The 14637-nt window shown below is 38.9% G+C and overlaps 1 pseudogene; it reads left to right on the forward strand.

Moving 5' to 3' along the window:
• The first annotated feature begins 312 nt into the window (after nt 1–312).
• Nucleotides 313–14637, forward strand: part of LOC113633487 (ATP synthase F(0) complex subunit C3, mitochondrial-like) — a 51905-nt pseudogene continuing 37580 nt past the window's right edge.

The following is a 14637-nucleotide window of genomic DNA, read 5'->3' on the forward strand; positions in this document are numbered from 1 at the left end:
GAAAGAGACCCCGCAAAATCAGAAACGTGTCCCGCACTTCTTAGACATTCACAGATCTAAAACCCACTATTCCAAGCCGGGTCAAGTGGAAACCTGGACGCCTCTTGGCCGGCAGGGAAAACCTCGGAGCCCGCGGTGTCGCTGGGAAGCCTGGGCCGCTCTGCCCCGCCCCTGGCTTCCTGCGCTCCGCGCCCATTGGGCGCCCTCGGGGGTGAGCGGCTCCGCCGCGCGGTTCCCTGCGCCCTGTGGCCAAAGGGGAGGCGTGCGCGGAGCGCGGAGAGCTGCGCGGACGCTGCAGGAGCGCCTCCGGCAATGCCCCGGCACAGCGTTCCTGCCGGGGCTACAACCCGGGCGGCAGCTGGGGCCGCGGTGCCCAGCTACGTCTCCGCTACTGCTGAGGCGCCGCCGGTCGCGGACTCGCTGAAGCGGTGAGCTCTTCCTGGGATCCCCGCCCCTTTCTGTGCTCAGGCTCAATTGGCAGTGGGTGGGTAGGCAGGGGCGGGCGGGTCGGCAGGGTCCGAGCCATCGTCGCGTCGCGGGGTTTGGACCCCGCACCCCACTCCACCCGGTGACTGTCACTCTCCAGTCGTCTCGTCTTTAGCGCTAAGCAAGTTGTGTTTGCGGAGGCGCCCAGCCAGTCGGCTAGCAGTGGAACGCCTCACGGGCACTTGTCACTCGACTTCGCTATCCCAGTAACTCTTCTCGGATCTGGACAGGCTCCGTGGACGCGGCGCGGCCCGGGCGGGTCTTAGGAGATCCCGATTATGTAAATAATCGTTGCACTGCGGGGTATTGGGGTGGGGGTGGGGTGAGGAGGGGTCGCCAGAGAGCTTAAGTTTCGCTTTAAGTCAATGAAATAGCTCGGATGAACTCAAGCTCTTTCTAAAGATTTCTCTTTTAAAAAATTACACCGTAGAATTGCATAATATGCCGTATTTCAGCCAAAATTAGTGTTTGATATCAAGGTAGTCGTTTGAAGGCAACACTGACACTTTTGTTTTCTAAGTAATACGTTTTGAGCTTTCTTTTTTTAGAGTAATACGTTTCTTTCATTAAAGGAATTTCTCAAAGTACAAAAAAATAAAGGAAAGAAGCCATGCGTCTCAAAGTACAGAAAAATAAAAGAAAGAAACCATGCGTACCGTTTTGAGTCATCAATTTTTTTTTTTTTTTTTTTTTTTGGAGCCATCATTTTTGAGGGATTTTCCCTCTAGTTTGCTTAGGCTTGTTTTCACCCGCAACCGCATACCCAGGCTCCAGGGTATGGAGGGATGGGGTAAAAAGAGCGTGCGCCCCCTCCCGGCTCCCACTGGATAGCGGAGGGAAATCGGCCACGCCCCGCAGCCCCCCTCGGCTGCGGACTCGGGTCTGTCCCCCAGGAGCGGACGGCCGCCCGGCTGTTGATCGCAGCGGTCTGCGTTTTCCAAGAGTCCCCGGGAAGCCGAACTGCACACCTGTTTTACTACACTGCTCAAGTTTCAGTCTGGGGGTCACTTCGTAGCAGTATCTGCTCTTTCTTTTTACCTTTGTGGCCTGAGTCTGTCTCCGGTCCTTAGAGCAATTAAGTTAATTGCTCTGACAATCCAATACCAGTACTGTACTGCCCTCTCCCAATCTCTGTGGCTTTTGTTGCGAGTTGATGGGGGCCGGCAGTGAAGAGAATGAAACACATTTTGCAGAACGCAACGCTGTGGTATTGTCTCGTGCTTCTCGGCGCTCGTTTCCGGGTCCAAGTTCTGGTGGCATTGTTTCAGTCGGCTTTGCCCTTTTCCAAGCCCCCGTGGGTTAGTTTGAATCAAAAAAGAATGCTTATTTCTTAGCCTGTAAGGATGAGGAAAAGGGATTGCTGGCTTGAGAAAAAGGTGCTGGAATTTAGACTGCCTCCTTCCGAGATTCAGATTGTGGATTTTAAAAAATGAGGGCCTGTTGGAGATTGTCGAATACTGAAATTTTTGTTCTTATTAGGGAGTTGGAAAATAGAAATGCCTCTCTCTTTTATTCAGTAATTAGGAAAAGTGTAAGCCCTTTAAACATCCTTTAAAATTGCGAAAGCTTCTGTGGATTCTCTTGTAAAATCAAAAAGAACCCTTAATTTATCTTTTCTGTAAATCTTTTTTTTGCATGTGCTTACAGTACTTGGATTGTGTTTGGCTGCCCATAGTTGTCCGGATTCTGAGTGACTTCTTATCTGAACTTTAAGTGTATTTTAGGGAGGGGAGTTGAGGGAGCTTATAAGTGTAGTGAACCTTTACCTTTGGCTTCTGGGGACATTTTGTGGTGGCCAGGAAAACTTATTTAGTACTGATCTATGAAAACAGAATGGTTTAAAGAATTTGTTGGGGATTGCTCTTTTTGAAAAAAGTTACATTATGTTCATCATGATTTCTAGAATCGTATACTATGCTGTATCTCACCCAAAAATAGTTTTTGATGTCAGTTGTAGTCATCGGAATACAACAGTGACACTTGTTTCTTAAATAATAAGTTTTAAGCTTTATTATTTTATGGTAATACCACTATCTTTCGTTAAAGAAATTTTGCCAAATACAGGAAAATAATGTATATTGTTTGAATCATCAATTTTGAAAGATTACTTTTTCCCTAAATTTACTTAGGCCTGTTGCACCCACAGCTAAATACCCAGGTTCCAAATTGGGAATGGTGTTAATAGCGTTGAATATGCAATTTGGGAGACTGGGGGCTTATTTAAAAATGTTATTTTTCTCCATTGAAACGTCAGCATCAGCAGAGACTATTACAGCATTTTCTCCTTAAAGAAAGGGTTGTTGGGACTTCCTTGGTGGCGCAGTGGTTAAGAATCCGCCTGCCAATGCAGGGGACACGGGTTCCATCCCTGATCCGGGAGGATCCCACATGCTGGAGCAACTAAGGCCATGCACCACAACTACTGAGCCTGCGCTCTAGAGCCCGCGAGCCACAACTTCTGAAGCCCACGTGCCTAGAGCCCGTGCTCCGCAACAAGAGAAGCCACTGCAATGAGAAGCCCGCACACCGCAACGAAGAGTAGCCCCCTCTTGCTGCAACTAGAGAAAGCCGGCGCGCAGCAATGAAGACCTAATGCAGCGAAAAATAAAATAAATAAATTTATTAAAAAAAAGAAGGGGATGTGATGATAAAATGCTATAATAATTTTGAATATTACAATAACTAACATTAAATGCTGGAGTTTTTTAATGGCAGTAAGTTGGAAGATTTTGAGAACTTAAGTCTTTCTGTCATCTCTCAGTGATGTGTCATTCCTAGAAGAGTTTATCATAGAGATCTCTCTTTGAGGCCTCAAGATTTTCTTTGCAGCGTTCATGTAAGAGCTGTGATTTGATGTCAAGGCTTGTCAACTTCTTTTTGAATTTTTGATAAGTTACATGAGCAAAATTTTGCAGTTTTAGATTTGGGGATTTACACAGATCGAATTAGTAAAGCATCCTTTGTCATTTCCCCTAAGTACCTTTTATTTTCTTTCCCATTAAGAGTTAATTAGGTTTTTGGAAGGCATATCACTCATACTTATGAAAATTCTTTAATATTTTAGATACATCTGACCCAGCAATTCCACTTCTGGGAATTTATTCTAAGGAATGGATATGTACACAGGGTTAGTTACTGGATGTTCGTTGCAATGTTATTTATGATGATGGAACTTTGAAAAAACTAATTGTCCCTAAAAAGGGAAATGGTAAAATAATTTAAATCATGGAATATAATAATTCATACTATATATTAATACAATGTAAATCTATACAACCATTACAAATCATGTTGTAAATCTATACAACCATTACAAATCATGTTGTGGAAGAAATTTGACAAAATGAGAAAATGGTCATAATATCAGTGTAAAAAAGAACAACTTCTTTAAATTTATGAATATTATCCCATTTTGGGTAAAAGAAGTATAAAAAGATTGAATTGTAGTGAAGATAATACTTGATTCAGGCTTGCCACTTTGAGAGAAATTCTTCTGCATAGTATAGTGCTAGACTGCAAGAAGGAAAAAGGAACGGCTGTATTCACATATCTAGGCACTGAAACCATTCTATCTCTGAAATAATCATTGACTACCTAGAGATGAATGGGGAGTTTTCAAGTGTCCCTGCTTATCCACAAGGTTTACTCCTTTTTATTTTATTTGAGCCTCTATAATCTTATTATATGTTAGTAGATTTACTGTTGTGAGGATTAAAAGACTGGCAAGTAGGCTCTCAGTTTGGCATGTCAGTGTGCAAGTTCAAAATATGTGATAAGATTGCACTGTATGTACACCAAAATGTTTTATCTCTGGAGAGATGGGATTTGGGGGTATTGTTTTCTGTATTTTCATTATTTCCCCAAATATTGAAAATTATTATATTTTAATTTTACACCAAGATAAAGAGGTATAACTTAAAATTTAAAGAAATTTTTTCAGGTAGGCAATCATTTCACAGGGTTAAAGATCAAAAAGTTAAAAAACAGTATACAGTGGAAAGGCTCCCTCTTTCCCCTGTTCTTCATCTCCTCAATTCCTATTCCTTCAATTTGCCTGCCCTGGGTAGTCATTATTACCAATTTATTGCTTGTCCTCCAGAGATATTTCATGCATTTCCATATCAAAATAGATTTACATTTTCTCCTTCTTAGATATATTTGCAGTTTTCTTCCATTGCTTTTTCCACTTGACAGTGTATCATAGAGACCTTTTTGTATCAGTACATACAGAGCATCCTCAATAAAAGTGTTTTTCTTTTTTTTTTGAATTTTTGAATTTTATTTTTTTTATACAGCAGGTTCTTATTAGTCATCAATTTTATACACATCACTGTATACCTATCAATCCCAATCTCCCAATTCATCCCCACCCCCCCCACTGCTTTCCCCCTTGGTGTCCATACATTGTTCTCTACATCTGTGTCTCAATTTCTGCCCTGCAAACTGGTTCATCTGTACCATCTTTCTAGGTCCCACGTATATGCGTTAATATACAATATTTGTTTTTCTCTTTCTGACATACTTCACTCTGTATGACAGTCTCTAGATCCATCCACGTCTCAACAAATGACTCAATTTTGTTCCTTTTTATGGCTGAGTAATATTCCATTGTATATATGTACCACATCTTCTTTATCCATTCATCTGTCGATGGGCATTTAGGTTGCTTCCATGACCTGGCTATTGTAAATAGTGCTGCAATGAATATTGGGGTGCATGTGTCTTTTTGAATTATGGTTTTCTCTGGGTATATGCCCAGTAGTGCGATTGCTGGATCATATGGTAATTCTATTTTTAGTTTTTTAAGGAACCTCCATACTGTTCTCCATAGTGGCTGTATCAATTTACATTCCCACCAACAGTGCAAGAGGGTTCCCTTTTCTCCACACCCTCTCCAGCATTTGTTGTTTGTAGATTTTCTCATGATGCGCATTCTAACTGGTGTGAGGTGATACCTCATCATAGTTTTGATTTGCATTTCTCTAATAATTAGTGATGGTGAGCAGCTTTTCATGTGCTTCTTGGCCATCTGTATGTCTTCTTGGGAGAAATGTCTGTTTAGGTCTTCTGCCCATTTTTGGATTGGGTTGTTTGTTTTTTTAATATTGAGCTGCATGAACTATTCATATATTTTGGAGATTCATCCTTTGTCTGTTGATTCGTTTGCAAATATTTTCTCCCATTCTGAGGTTTGTCTTTTCATCTTGTTCATGGTTTCCTTTGCTCTGCAATAGCTTTGAAGTTTGATTAGGTCCCATTTGTTTATTTTTGTTTTTATTTCCATTACTCAGGAGGTGGATCAAAAAAGATCTTGCTGTGATTTATGTCAAAGAGTGTTCTTCCTATGTTTTCCTCTAAGAGTTTTATAGTGTCTGGTCTTACATTTAGGTCTCTAATCCATTTTGAATTTATTTTTGTGTATGGTGTTAGGGAGTGTTCTAATTTCATTCTTTTACATGTAGCTGTCCAGTTTCCCCAGCACTACTTATTGAAGAGACTGTCTTTTTTCCATTGTATATCCTTGCCTCCTTTGTCATAGATTAGTTGACCATAGGTGTGTGGGTTTATCTCTGGGCTTTCTACCTTGTTCCATTGATCTATGTTTTTGTTTTTCTGCCAGTACCATACTGTCTTGATTACTGTAGTTTGGAGTATAGTCTGAAGTCAGGGAGTCAGATTCCTCCAGCTCCATTTTTTTTCCCTCAAGACTGCTTTGGCTATCTGGGGTCTTTTGTGTCTCCATGCAAATTTTAAAATTTTTTGTTCTAATACTGTAAAAAATGCCATTGGTAGTTTGATAGGGATTGCATTGAATCTGTAGATTGCTTTGGGTAGTATAGTCATTTTCACAATATTGATTCTTCCAATCCAAGAACATGGTATATCTCTCCATCTATTTGTGTCATCTTTAATTTCTTTCATCAGTGTCTTATAGTTTTCTGGATACAGGTCTTTTGTATCCCTAGGTAGGTTTATTCCTAGGTATTTTATTCTTTTTGTTGCAGTGGTAAATGGGAGTGTTTCCTTAATTTCTCTTTCAGATATTTCATCATTAGTGTATAGGAATGCAAGAGATTTCTGTGCATTAATTTTGTATCCTGCTACTTTACCAATTTCATTGATTAGCTCTAGTAGTTTACTGGTGGCATCTTTAGGATTCTCTATGTATAGTATCATGTCATCTGCAAACAGTGACAGTTTTACTTCTTCTTTTCCAATTTGTATTCCTTTTATTTCTTTATCTTCTCTGATTGCTGTGGCTAGGACTTCCAAAACTATGTTGAATAATAGTGGTGAGAGTGGACATCCTTGTCTTGTTCCTGATCTTAGAGGAAATGCTTTCAGTTTTTCACCATAGAGAATGATGTTTGCTGTGGATCTGTCATATATGGCCTTTATTATGTTGAGGTAGGTTCCCTCTATGCCCACTTTCTGGAGAGTTTTTATCATAAATGGGTGTTGAATTTTGTCAAAAGCTTTTTTTGCATCTACTGAGATGATCGTATGGTTTTTATTCTTCGGTTTGTTAATGTGGTGTATCACATTGATTGATTTGCATATATTGAAGAATCCTTGCATCCCAGGGATAAATCCCACTTGATCATGGTGTATGATCCTTTTAATGTGCTGTTGGATTCTGTTTGCTAGTATTTTGTTGAGGATTTTTGCATCTATGTTCATCAGTGATATTGGTCTGTAATTTTCTTTTTTTGTAGTATCTTTGTCTTGTTTTGGTATCCGGCTGATGGTTGCTGCATAGAATGAGTTTGGGAGTGTTCCTTCATCTGCAATTTTTTGGAAGAGTTTGACAGAATTCACCTGTGAAGCCATCTGGTCCTAGACTTCTGTTTGTTGGAAGATTTTTAATCACAGTTTCAATTTCATTACTTGTGATTGGTCTGTTCATATTTTCTATTTCTTCCTGGTTCAGTCTTGGAAGGTTATACCTTTCTAAGAATGTGTCCATTTCTTCCAGGTTTTCCATTTTATTGGCATGGAGTTGCTTGCAGTAGTCTCTTAGGATGCTTTGTATTTCTGCGGTGTGTGTTGTAACTTCTCCTTTTTCATTTCTAATTTTACTGATCTGAGTCCTCTCCCTCTTTTTCTTGATGAGTCTGGCTAATGGTTTATCAATTTTGTTTATCTTCTCAAAGAACCAGCTTTTAGTTTTATTGATCTTTGCTATTGTTTTCTTTGTTTCTATTTCATGTATTTCTGCTCTGATCTTTCTGATTTCTTTCCTTCTGCTAACTTTGGGTTTTGTTTGTTCTTCTTTCTTTAGTTCCTTTAGGTGTAAGTTTAGATTGTTTATTTGAGATTTTTGTTGTTTCTTGAGGTAGGCTTGTATAGCTATAAACTTCCCTCTTAGAACTGCTTTTGCTGCATCCCATAGGTTTTGGATCATCATGTTTTCATTGTCATTTGTCTCTAGGTATTTTTTGATTTCCTCTTTGATTTCTTCAGTGATCTCTTGGTTATTTAGTAATGTATTGTTTAGCCTGTATGTGTTTGTGTTTTTTACGGTTTTTTCCCTGTAATTGATTGCTAATCTCATAGCATTGTGGTCAGAAAAGATGCTTGATATAATTTCAATTTTCTTAAATTTACTGAGGCTTGATTTGTGACCCCAAGATATGACCTATCCTGAGAGTGTTCTGTGCGCACTTGAGAAGAAAGTGTAATCTGCTGTTTTTGGATGGAATGTCCTATAAATATCAATTAAATCTGTCTAGTCTTTTGTGTCATTTAAAGCTTGTGTTTCCTTATTTATTTTCATTTTGGATTCTCTGTCCATTGGTGTAAGTGAGGTGTTAAAGTCCCCCACTATTATTGTATTATTGTCGATTTCCTCTTTTATAGCTGTTAGCAGTTGCCTTATGTATTGAGGTGCCCCTATGTTAGGTGCATATATATTTATAATTGTTATATCTTCTTCTTGGATTGATCCCTTGATCATTATGTAGTGTCCTTCCTTGTCTCTTGTAACATTCTTTCTTTTAAAGTCTCTTTTATCTGATATGAGTATTGCTGCTCCAGCTTTCTTTTGATTTCCATTTGCACGGAATATCTTCTTCCATCCCCTCACTTTCAGTCTGTATGTGTCCCTAGGTCTGAAGTGGGTCTCTTGTAGACAGCATATATATGGGTCTTGTTTCTGTATCCATTCAGCAAGCCTGTGTCTTTTGGTTGGAGCATTTAATCCATTCACGTTTAAGGTAGTTATCAATATGTATGTTCCTATGACCATTTTCTTAATTGTTTTGGGTGTGTTTTTGTAGGTCCTTTTCTTCTCTTGTTTCTCCCACTTAGAGAAGATCCTTTAGCATTTGTTGTAGAGCTGGTTTGGTGGTGCTGAATTCTCTTAGCTTTTGCTTGTCTGTAAAGCTTTTGATTTCTCTGTTGAATCTGAATGAGATCCTTGCTGGGTAAAGTAATCTTGGTTGTAGTTTCTTACTTTTCATCACTTTAAGTATATCATGCCACTGCCTTCTGGCTTGTAGAGTTTCTGCTGAGAAATCAGCTGTTATCCTTATGGGAGTTCCCTTGTATGTTATTTGTCATTTTTCCCTTGCTGCTTTCAATAATTTTTCTTTGTGTTTGATTTTTGCCAATTTGATTACTATGTGTCTTGGCATGTTTCTCCTTGGGTTTATCCTGTATGGGACTTGCTGCACTTCCTGGACTTGGGTGGCTACTTCCTTTCCCATGTTAGGGAAGTTTTCGACTATAATCTCTTCAAATATTTTCTCAGGTCCTTTCTCTCTCTCTTCTCCTTCTGGGACCCCTATAATGCAAATGTTGTTGGGTTTAATGTTGTCCCAGAGGGCTCTTAACCTATCTTCATTTCTTTTCATTCTTTTTTCTTTATTCTGTTCCACAGCAGTGAATTCCATCATTCTGTCTTCCAGGTCACTGATCCATTTTTCTGCCTCAGTTATTCTGCTATTGATTCCTTCTAGTGTAGTTTTCATTTCAGTTATTGTATTGTTCATCTCTGTTTGTTTGTTCTTTAATTCTTCTAGGTTTTTGTTAAACATTTCTTGCATCTTCTCGATCTTTGCCTCCATTCTTTTTCCGAGGTCCTGGATCATCTTCACTATCATCCTGAATTCTTTTTCTGGAAGGTTGCCAGTCTCTACTTCATTTAGTTGTTTTTCTGGGGTTTTGTCTTGTTCCTTCATCTGGTACATAGCCCTCTGCCTTTTCATCTTGTCTATCTTTCTGTGAATGTGGTTTTTGTTCCACAGGCTGCAGGATTGTAGTTCTTCTTGCTTCTGCCCTCTGGTGGATGAGGCTATCTAAGAGGCTTGTGCAAGTTTCCTGACGGGAGGGACTGGTGGTGGGTAGAGCTGGCTGTTGCTCTGGTGGGCAGAGCTCAGTAAAACTTTAATCTGCTTGACTGCTGATGGGTGGGGCTGGGTTCCCTCCCTGTTGGTTGTTTGGCCTGAGGCAACCCAACACTGGATCCTACCTGGGCTCTTTGGTGGGGCTAATGGTGGACTCTGGGAGGTCTAACGCCAAGGAGCACTTCCCACAACCTCTGCTACCAGTGTCCTTGTCCTCATGGTGAGCCACAGCCACCCCCCGCCTCAGCAGGAGACCCTCCAACACTAGCAGGTAGGTCTGATTCAGTCTCCCCCGGGGGCACTGCTCCTTTCCCTGGGTCCCGATGCGCACATTACTTTGTGTGTGCCCTCCAAGAGTGGAGTCTCTGTTTCCCCCAGTCCTGTCGAAGTCCTGCAATCAAATCGTGCTAGCCTTCAAAGTCTGATTCTCTAGGAATTCCTCCTCCTGTTGCCGGACCCCCAGGTTCGGAAGCCTGACGTGGGGCTCAGATCGTTCACTCCAGTGGGTGGACTTCTGTGGTATAAGTGTTCTCCAGTCTGTGAATCACCCACCCAGCAGTTATGGGATTTGATTTTACCGTGATTGCGCCCCTCCTACCATCTCATTGTGGCTTCTCCTTTGTCTTTGGATGTGGGGTATCATTTTTGGTGAGTTCCAGTGTCTTCCTGTCGATGATTGTCTGGCAGCTAGTTGTTATTTTGGTGTTCTCGCAAGAGGGAGTGAGAGCACATCCTTCTACTCCGCCATCTTGGTTCAGGACTCTAAAAGTGTTTTTCTAAAAAATGATCAGAAAAGAAAGGGAGAATAAAGACAGAAAATGGACCTTGATCAAAACTTCTTTTTGTTTTGTGTTTTTTGGTTAACAATGTTCATTTATTTAATTAATTAATTTATTTAGGCTGCTCCGGGTCTTAGTTGCGGCATGCGGGATCTTCGTTGCAGCACGCAGGCTCATAATTGCTGCATGCAGCCTACTTAGTTGAGGCATGCGGACTTCTTAGTTGTGGCATGCAGACTCCTTAGCTGCGGCACACATGTGGGATCTAGTTCCCCAACGAGGAATCGAACCTGGGCTCCCTGCATTGAGAGCATGGAGTCTTACCAACTGGACCACCAGGGAAGTCCCACCTCGATCAAAAAATTGAAAAAACAGTTAAAAGAAGAGTTTTCTTCATGGTTGTTGGGGTATTGAGTACAAGACTCCCTTGCTTAGTGAAGAGGAAATCGCTCTGAGTACTGATGTAAGGAATTTTAAAACCTTCCAGTTTAGTTAGCCAATAAATTATTTTTTAAATGTTACTTCAACATTGAAGTAATAATATACATCATTGAAAAAATAAATCGATTCTTAAAATTTTACTACAGAAATGTGGGACACATTCCTCTTGAGTGCTTGTTTATTTCCTGGGAGGCAACTACTTTCAACTCTTGCAAGTTTTCCTAGTAGTATTTACCTCTGTCTTTCTAAAAAGTATACTTTATAACTACTTCTTGATTTAAATGATTTAATGGCTTTTTTGATAAATTGAGAACTAATAAATGAAGATGAGGATTTAGCTCCTTTTCTCTGTATTCTATTTTGACTTCTTCCATCCTCTCAATTGAGATTTTTATCTCAATATTTAGTTAAATCAGTAGTGAGGTTTTATATTATTATGACTAAGATAAACTAAGATTGTTTCTTTCACTTAGTTAATTTTTTATTAATGTATGGTTGATTTTTTCCAGTTACTCAGATAAGTTAAACAAATGCAGAAATCTGTCAATTTCATTTTTTCCTTAAGACTTCCTTTCTCTAGACCTCATTCTTTTTTTCCTGTTTTTTATTTATTTAGCAGATTACATTCCGTTATAGCTTATTACAAACTGTTGGGTATAATTCCTGTGCTATACACTAAATCCTTGTTTTTATATATTTTATGTATAGTAGTTTGTATCTGTTAATCCCATACTCATAAATTTGTTTTCTATGTCTGTGAGTCTGTTTCTGTTTTGTATATAGATTCATTTGTATTACTTCCACATATAAGTGATAACATATAGTATTTGTGTTTCTCTGTCTGACTTATTTCACTAAGCATAATATTCTCTAGGTCCATCCATATTGCTGCAAATGGCAAAATTTCATTCTGTTTTATGGCTGAATAATACTCATATATATATATATATCTCACATCTTCTTAAGCCAATAGGCTGTTGATGGGCACTTAGGTTGCTTCCATACCTTGGCTACTGTAAATAATGCTACTGTGAACATTGGGTGCATGTATCTTTTTGAGTTAGAGTGTTCACTTTTTTTTTCCAGATACATACCCAGGAGTGAAACTGCTGGATCTTATGGTAGTTCTATTTTTAGGTTTTAAAGGACCTCCGTACCGTTTTCCATAGTGGCTACACTAATTTACATTCCCATGAACAGTATGCAAGTGTTCCCTTTTCTCCACATTCTCTTTGGCATTTTTTTGTAGACTTTTTGATGGTAGTCATTTTGACCCATGTGAAGTGATACCTCATTGTGGTTTTGATTTTCATGTCTCTAATAATTAGCAATGTTGAGCATCTTTTCATGTGCCTGTCAGCCATCTGTATATCTTCTTTGGAAAAATGTCTATTTAGGTCTTCTGCCCGTTTTTTTATTGGATTGTTTGGGTTTTTTTGATATTGAGCTATATGAGGTGTTTATGTATTTTGGATATTAACCCCTTGTTAGTTGCCTCATTTGCAAATATTTTCTCCCATTCCGTAGTTTATCTTTTCATTTTGTTAATGGTTTCTTTCACTGTGCAAAAGCTTTTAAGTTTGATTAGGTCCAATTTTTTAAATTTTTTATTTTATTTCTTTTGCCTTGGGAGACTATATAGATAGATTTCATATAATCTATGAAAATACTGCTGTGATTTATGTCAAAGAATGTTTCACCTATGTTCTCTTCTAGGAGTTTTATGGTGTCATGTCTTACATTTAGGTCTTTAAACCATTCTGAGTTTATTTTTGTATATGAGAAAATGTTCTAATTTCATTGTTTTACATATAGCTGTACAGCTTTCCCAGCACCACTTGTTAAAGAGACTCTCTTTTCTCCATTGTATATTCTTGCCTTAGTTGTCATGGATTAATTGAGCATGGGCTTATTTCTTGGCTCTCTATTCTGTTCCATTGATTTATATTTCTGTTTTTGTACCAGTACCATACTGTTTTGATTACTGTAGCTTTGTTGTGTGTAGTCTGAGGTCTGGAAGGGTTATGCCTCCAACTTTTTTCTTTTTTCTCAGGTTTGCTTTGGCAATTCTCGGTATTTTGTTATTCCATATAAATTTTTTAATATAAATTTATTTATTTATTTATTTATTTATGGCTGCATTGGATCTCTGTTGTGGCACACGGGCTTTCTCTAGTTCCGACGAGTGGGGGGCTACTCTTCATTGAGGTGCATGGGCTTCTCATTGCAGTGGCTTCTCTTGTTAAGAAGCATGGCTCTAAGTGTGCAGGCTTCAGTAGTTGTGGCATGCGGGCTCAGTAGTTGTGGCTTATGGGCTTAGTTGCTCCACGGCATGTGGGATCTTCCTGGACCAGGGCTCAAAACTGTGTCCCCTGCATTGGCAGGCAGATTCTAAACCACTGTGCCACCAGGGAAGTCCCCATATAAATTTTAGGATTATTTATTCTAGTTCTGTGGAAAATGTCATGGGTATTTTGATAGGGATTGCATTAAATTTGTAGATTTCTTTGGATTATATGGCCATTTTAACAATATTAATTCTTTCAATTCAAAAGCATGAGATATTTTTCCATTTCTTTGAATCATCTTCAATTTCTTTTATCAGTGTTTTGTAGTTTTCAGTGTATAGGTCTTTTACCTCCTTGGTTAAGTTTATTCCTAGGGTTTTTTTTGATGTGATTTTATTTAATTAATTAATTTTTTTTAACATCTTTATTGGAGTATAATTGCTTTACAATGGTGTGTTAATTTCTTCTTTATAACAAAGTGAATCAGCTATACATATACATATATCCCCGTATCTCTTCCCTTGATGTGATTTTAAGTGGGATTGTTTTTTACTTTCTCCTGATATTTCATCACTGGTGTATAGAAATGCAACAGATTTCTGTATATTAATCTTGTATCCTGTTACCTTGCTGAAATCATTTATTAGTTCTAGTAGTTTTTGTGTGGAGACTTTAGGCTTCTCTACAGAGTATCATGTCATCTGAAGATAGTGAGTTTTACCTCTTCTCTTACAATTTGGATACGTTTTATTTCTTTTTTTTTTTTCTGTCTGATGGCCATAGCTGGGACTTCCAATACTTTGTTAAATAAAAGCGGAGAGAGTGAGCATCTTTATTTTGTTCTTGAATTCAGCAGGGAGACTTTCAGCTCTTCAGCATTGAGTATTTTGCTGGCTGTGAGCTTGTCATAAATGACCTTTATGATGTTGAGATATGTTCCCTCTATACCCACTTTGATGAGAGTTTTTATCATGAATGGATGTTGAATTTTGTCAAATGTGTTTTCTGTGTCTATTGAGATGATCATGTGGTTTTTGCCTTTACTTTTGTTAGATCTCATTCTTCATACTCTGATCTGGTCTGGTTCTATGTTTGCACCAACCTAAAGAGTAGGATCTTTAAAGAGATAAGAAAGGAGATTGCACCCATGAAATAAGAATTGGATACTATGGAAAGGAACAATCAGACAAGGGGAAAGTGCTCTATAAAATTAAAAATATGATAGCCAAGATGGAATTTTGAACTGAAGGGAGAAGATAAACTTCTCTCAATTTGGTGCATAGCTGGGACTTTCCT

Source organism: Aethalodelphis obliquidens, unplaced genomic scaffold, assembly GCF_003676395.1.
Source record: "Aethalodelphis obliquidens isolate GAN/ISIS:26980383/991018 unplaced genomic scaffold, ASM367639v1 scaffold40, whole genome shotgun sequence".
Classification (NCBI taxonomy): Eukaryota; Metazoa; Chordata; class Mammalia; order Artiodactyla; family Delphinidae; genus Aethalodelphis; species Aethalodelphis obliquidens.